Source organism: Hemitrygon akajei, chromosome 20, assembly GCF_048418815.1.
Source record: "Hemitrygon akajei chromosome 20, sHemAka1.3, whole genome shotgun sequence".
Lineage (NCBI taxonomy): Eukaryota > Metazoa > Chordata > Chondrichthyes > Myliobatiformes > Dasyatidae > Hemitrygon > Hemitrygon akajei.
The window spans coordinates 20,830,904-20,838,543 of NC_133143.1; positions in this window are offsets into that span (position 1 = coordinate 20,830,904).

Sequence of the window (7,640 nt, forward strand, 5' to 3'; positions counted from 1 at the left end):
GACCTCAGACACCTTCAAAATGCCGCTTGCGGAACCTCCAACTCCGATTCCGGCCTTGACCGACAAGCCTTCAAGCCGGGACTTTACACACTGCCGCTGGAACCCCAGTCTCCCCTCCCCGACCACCACTCTACAACCCCATCTCTCTCAGCTCCCTCTTCCTCTCACCCCACCTTCCCCTCTCCTCTGACACTATCAATCCCTTTCCCTCCTCTGATCCCAGCTCTCATCTGTGCCGGGTCTTCACCATCCCCTCTCTGAGGCAGAACGTTCTGTCCCTTGTCACTCTGCATCCACACCTCAGTGAGTTCCTTGCCCACCACAATGCTGAGCTCTTCTTCCGCCGCCCCCCCCCCCCCGCTCCAAACCTATTTCTTTGGCAAGGACTCCCCACCACGCACCATGACCCCTTCTGCCGTCTTCAACCCTCCTCCTCTTCCTGCACACTCCGCCCTGGTCTTCTGCCTGCTCTGGACCTTCTCATCGCCAACTGCCGACGGGACATTAACCGCCTAGACTTTTAACATTACTCTCTCCAATTCCAACCTCACTCCTTCCGAACACTCTGTTCTCCACTCCTTCCTACCTAATCCTAACCTCACCATCAAACCTGCAGATAAGGGGGTGCTTTATAATAGCCTGGCAGGCTGACCCTCTACCTTGCTGAGGCCCAACCATGACTACCAGACACCTCCTCTTACTTACCCCAGAACAGGATCCAACTAAAGAGTACCAGACCATTGTCTTCCACACCATCACCAGCCTTAACTCAGGATCTTCTATCCACTGCCACTAAGCTCATAGTTCCTTCAGTTTCTACCTCCTACCCAAGATCTGCAAACCTGCCTGTTCAGGTAGATGCATTGTTTCAGCTTGTTCCTGCCCCACTGAACTCAGAGATATACCTTGACTCACTTCACACACTCTTGATCGTTTCAATGATTTCAACTTCCATGGTCCCAATCATTTTATTTTTACTATGGATGCCCCGTCCCTATACACCTCCATCCCCACCAGCAAGGCATCGAAGCTCTTCCTTTCTTTCTGGACACCAGACCCAACCAGTTCCCCTCCACCGCCCCTCTCTTCCAACTGGCGGAACTTGTTCTCACTCTCAATAATTTCTCCTTTGACTTCTCCCACTTCCTTCAGACAAAGGTCGTAGCCATGGGCACTCACATGGGTCCTGTCTGTCAGTTATGTGAGCAGTCTACGTTTCAAGCCTGTACTGGTGTCATTCCCCAACTCGTCCTACGTTGCATCAATAACTGCATTGGTGCTGCTTCCTGCACCCATGAACAGCTTGTCGACTTCATCCACTTTAATTCCAACTTTGCCTCCCTGCCCTCAAATTTCCCTGCTCCATTTCCGACACTTCCCTCACCTTTCTCGATCTCTCTGTTTCTATCTCTGGAGATAGTTTACCTACTGATGTCTGTCATAAACCCACTGACTCTCACAGCTACCTGGACTATATCTCTTCCCACTCTGTTACTTGTAAAGCACCATCCCCTTCTCGCAATTCCACTGTCTCCACCACATCTCCTGTCAGGGTGAGGCTTTTCATTCCAGAACGAAGGAGATTTTCTTCTTTTTCAAAGGAAGGGGCTTCCTTTCCTCCACCATCAACCACATCTCTTCCATTTCATGCACATCTGCTCTCACCCTATCTTCCCGCCACCCTACCAGGGATAGTGTTCCTCTTGTCCTTACCTACCACCTTACAGCCTTTGCATCCAGCTCACAATTCTCCATAACTTCCGCCATCTCCAACGGGATCCCACCACTGAGTACATCTTTCCCTCCTTCCCACTTTCCACTTTCTGCAGAGACTGCTCCACACATGATTCCCTTGACCATTCGTCCCTCCCCAAAGATCTCCCTCCTGGCACTTAACTTTGAAAGCAGAGCAAGTGCTACACCTGCCCCTACACCTCCTCCTTCACTGCCATTCATGTGCGGTGATGCTTCACCTATGAGTCTGTTGGGGTCACCTACTGTTTCCAGTGCTCCCAGTGTGGCCTCCTGTATATCAGTGAAACCCAACGTAGTTTGGAAGACAGCTTCACCGAGCACCTACACTCTTCCAATCAGAAAAGGTGGTATCTCCCAATGGCCAGCCATTTTAATGCCACTTCCTATTCCCATTCCAACATGTCAGTCCATGGCCTCCTCTACTGTCGTAATGAGGCCACACTCAGGGTGGAGGAGCAATACCTTATCTTCCGTCTGGGTAGCCTCCAACCTAGTGGCATGAACATCAATTTCACAAATTCTAGTAATGCCCCCCCCTTCCTTCACCATTCCCCATCCCCATTTCCCTCTCTCACCTTATCTCCTTACCTGCCCATCACCTCCCTCTAGTGTTCCTCCCCCTTTTTTTCTTTCACGGCCTTCTGTTCTCTCCTATCACATTCCCTCTTCTCTAGCCCTGTACCTCTTTCACCAATCAACTTCCCAGCTCTTTATTTCACCCCTCCCCTCCTCCCAGTTTCTTCTTCCCCTTCCCCCACCTTCTAACTCTGACTCCTCATCTTTTTTCTCCAGTCCTAATGAAGGGTGTTGGCTGGAAACCTTGACTGTACTCTCTTCCATAGATGCTGTCTGACCTGCTGAGTTCCTCCAGTATTTGGTGTGTGTTGCTTGGATTTCCAGCATCTGCAGCTTTTCTCTTGACTGTTTTCCATCTGCCATTTCTTTGCCCATTCTCCTAATCTGCCTGAGTCTTCCTCTAGCCCCTCTACTTCCTTAAAACTGCTTCTCCACCTAATTTCATATCATCCGCAAACTTTGCACCAAAGCCATCAATTTCACCATCCAAATCATTGGCATATAACATAAAAAGAATCAGTCCCTTCACAGACCACTGTGGAACACAACTAGTCACAGGCAGCCAAACAGAAAAGGTTCCCTTTATTCCCACTCTTAGCCTCCTGCCAATCAGCCACTGTTTTATTCATGCTAGAGTCTTTCCTGTAATACCATGGGCTCGTAGTTTGTTAAGCAATCTTGTGTGGCACCTTGTCAAAGGCCTTCTGATAACCATTCCTGAATGTATTGAGTCTTGAAAGATCATTACTAATGTCTCCACAATCCCTTCAGCCACCTCTTTCATAACCCTGGGGTGTACACCATCTGGTCCAGGTGACTTACCTACCTTCAGACCTTTAAGTTTCCCAAGAACCTTCTCTCTAGTAATGGTAACTTCAGACACTTCATGACCCCTGACACTTGGAACTTCCACCAAACTGCTAGTGCCTTTCACAGTGAACACTGATGAAAAGTTAATCTGCCATGTCCTTATCCCCCATTACTACTTCTCTAGCATCATTTTCCAATTGTTCAGTATCAAATCTCACCTCTGTTTTACACTTTATCTGAAGAAACTCTTGGTATCCCCTTTAATATTATTGGCTAGCTTACATTCATATTCCATCTTTACCTTCTCAATGGCTTGATAGCCAGGACATCTGCAAGGAGCGATGCCTCAAAAATGTGGCATTCGTCATTAAGGACCCCCTCCCCCATCACCCAGTTTATGCCCTCTTCTCATCAGGAAGGAGGTACAGGAGCCTAAAGGCGCACACTCGGTGATTCAGGAAGAGCTTCTTCCCCCTGGCATCTGATTTCTCAATGGATATTAAATCTATGAACACTACCTCACTACTGTTTTATTTATATTTTTGCACTACTTATTTAATTTAACTATTTCATATATATATTTAATTTGTGTTCTTTTCTATTATTATGTATTCATTATGCTGCTGCTGCAAAGACAACAAATCCCACGACATATGCCAATTATACTAAACCTATTTCTGATTACAGTGCTGCTTATCCACGTGCTAGGAAGGTGTTCAGGTATCTTAAAATGGCATGTAACCCATTCACGAGGCAGCATAACTAATTCCTAAGTCTGCAATAGAATCACACAACCCGAGATGAGTCCATTTTGCTGTCAGATCATTAGCTGAATAATCTCTTGGCTCTGCTGTCATCTCAGGGGTGCAAGTAATGTAAATATCTTACAATTACAAAGTCATTGCTAACATTAACCCATTTATTTTCATGTCAGTCACTTTTTTAGAGGTACATTATATCAGCTTGTTTTCACCTCTATGTCTTCTACTTACTTCAGACTAAATGAGGCAGAGAAATGTGAACACATCTAAAGCCTGTAGATTTGAAGTTCACTCATTATAACATAAGTTATTACTGGCACGCACCTTGACTGTAAAGATGACTTCAGTGAGAAAGGGAAAGAGCTACAGTGGGGTTAGGAGATGATTGAAGCAGAGGGACCTGAGATGGAGTGAGTGAAGAGTGCATGTTGGTATCATGTTGGGAGGAACGGGAAATGGAGTGTGAGGGAAATGATAAGTGGTGGGAGCTGCAGGAGGGAAGAGGAAGTAAGAGAGTTAATGAAAGGGAGGTACTGTCACAGGGGTGAGGAACAGGATCTGGACAAGTGGATTTATGCGCGTCCATCTCTGTGTATATGCAGACCCAAAATGCAGTGGCCACTTCATATGGTGTCTATACATCTGGTTAATGCAAATGTCTAATTAGCCTATCGTGTGGCAGCAACCCAATGCATAAAAGCATGTAGACATGGTCAAGAGGTTCAGTTGTTGTACGGACCAAATATAAGAATGAGGAAGAAATTACGTTGATTGGAATGATTGTTGGTGTCAAGGTGATTTGAGTATCTCAAAAACTGCTGATCTCCTGGAATTTTCATGCATAACAGTCTCTAGAGTTTACAGAGTGTGATGTGAAAAACAAAAGAGCATCCAGTGAGCAGTAGTTCTGTAGGAGTAAACAGCTTTTTAATGAGAGAGGTCAGAGGAGAATGGTCAAACTGGTCCAAGCTGACAGGAAGGTGACAGCACATCAGATAACCACACATTACAACAATGGTGTAGAGAAAAGCATCTGTGAATACACATAACACACACAAAATGCTGGTGAAACACAGCAGGCCAGGCAGCATCTATAGGAGAAGCACTGTCGATGTTTCGTGCAGAAGAAATTAATGTTATGAATGTGCTCTGACCCCATGTCATAAGTAACATGTCATAAAGAATCAAAACAATGAAAATCTGAAGTAAAACAAAAAATGCCAAAAACTCCCAGCAGGTCAGGCTGCATCTATGGAGAAGGAAACAGGTTCAATATTTCAGGTTTATGATTTTCACCAAAATAAGAAAATAAATAGAATCAACCCTGCTTTAAGTTGCGGAATAGTCGGGAAAGATTAAGAGTATTTAGAATCACAGAAGACTGTGAGACTTGGTTGCAGGAGGGACAGGATTGGCAGCTGAGTGTTCCAGGGTGCTGTTGTTTTAGATGTGATAGAGCTGATGAGATTAAAGGGGGAAGGATGTCAGGGAAACATCACAGCAGTGCTCAGACAGGACAGACTGGATAGCTTGTCTACTGAGTGAAACTGAGGAATAAGAAAGGTATGACAACATTAATGGGATTATTATAGGCCACACAGCAGTCCGCAGGATTTAGAGGGCCTAAGTTATAGGGAAAGTTTGAATAAGCCAGGACCTTATTCTCTAGAGTACAGGAGACTGAGGGGAGAGGTATACAAAATTATGAGGGGTATAGATAGGGTAAATGCAAGCAGGCTTTTTCCACTGAGGTTAGGCGAGACTACAGCCAGAGGTCATGGGTTAAGGGTAAAAGGTGAAATGTTTAAGGGAAACATAAGGGGGAACTTCTTCACTCAGAGTGTCGTGAGAGTGTAGAACAAGCTGCCAGTGGAAATGGGGCATTTAAGAGAAATTTGGATAGGTACATGGATGGGATGGAAATGGAGGGCAATGGTCGAGGTGCAGGTCAATGGGACTACGCAGGTAAGTAGTTCAGTATAGAATAGATGGCCAAAGGGCCCTTTTCTGCACTGAAGAGTTCTATAACTCTGACCCTATCTTGATGCAATTCTTTAATTATTTAGGAATTCCACCAGGATCAGAATCAGAATATTATCACTAGTGTATGTTGTGAAAATTGTTAATTTAGCAGTAGCAGTTCAATGCAATACATATTATAGAAGAAAAAAAATTAAAAATAAGTCAATCAATTACAGTATATGTATACTGAATAGATTAAAAATCATGCAAAAACAGAAATAATGTATATTAAAAAGTTAGGCAGCATTCATGGGTTCAAAGTCCATTTAGGAATCGGATGGCAGAGGGGAAGATGTTCCTGAATCGCTGAGCTTGTGCCTTCAGGCTTCTGTATCTCCTACCTGATGGTAACAGTGAGAAAAGGGCATGCCCTGGGTGCCAGAGGCCCTTTATAATGGACGCTGCCTTTCCAAGACACCGTTCCTTAAAGATGTCCTGGGTACTTTGTAGGCTAGTACCCAAGATGGAGCAGACTAAATTTACAACCCTCTGCAGCTTCTTTCAGTCCCGTGCAGTAGCCCCCCCCCCCATACCAGACAGTGATGCAGCCTGTCAGCCACCTACTGGTCTCCTGCAACTCCTGCCTGTTCCCACTTTTGGAGGGCCTTTTGCAAACGATAGATCTATAGACATTTTTGAGTGTTTTTGTTGACATACCAGATCTGCAAACTCCTAATGAAGTGTAGTCACTGTCTTGCCTTCTTTATAGCTGTACCGATATGTTGGGACCAGGTTAGGTCCTCAGAGATCTTGACACCCAGGAACTTGAAACTGCTCACTCTCTCCACTTCTGATCCCTCTATGAGGATTGGTATGTGTTCCTTCGTCTCACCCTTCCTGAAGTCTACAATCAGCTCTTTCGTCTTATTGACACTGAGTACAAGGTTGTTGCTGTGACACCACTCCACTAGTTGGCATATCTCATTCCTGTAGGCCCTTTCGTCTCCATCTGGGATTCTGCCAGCAATGGTTGTATCATCAGAAAATTTGAGCTATGCCTAGCCACAGAGTAATCCGTATTTCAATACACTTTCCCTATTAACTATTTGTGGAGGCTTATTGAACTTCAGTGTGTGTTCAAAACGTAGGATATTGCCCTCACTCTTCTAGTTGGGACTATTTCAATGTCATACGTATCATTTAACGTAATTATCATTCTGTGTGGAGTGAACTGGTCCTTGTAAGCCTTCAACGACATGGTTTCAAATCTAATCTTTGAGGGAAGAATCAATATGTTGATTGCCAGGAAATTTGGTTAAGCAATCGTTAGTGATCAGGTTCACAGGTTTGATAAGTGCTCTCTACTGGTAAGTAGTTTAACTATTTACTTGCAGAACAAGAAGGGTACTAAACATACAATAAACCCTTTGAGTTTCACTTGGTTACAGACTTAATCTAAACTGAGCGCCTGAAGTTGCAGGACAAAACAGACATACACACAGTGGCAAATAAGTATCTGAAGTGTGCACCTGGACCCTCTTTACTGCAGCACACCTCCACTGTTCACCATTTCCGTGACACCCTCAATTATCCGATCCATGGCAACCCAGAGACTGAATGGTTACCACGTGCTAGATTTAAACTTTACTGCTGCCATGACATCATCAACTAAATGACAAGTAGTGGGAGGAACACACACAAAATGCTGGAGGAACTCAGCAGGCCAGGCAGCATCTATGAAAAAGAGTACAGTTGACATTTCGAGCTGAGACCCTT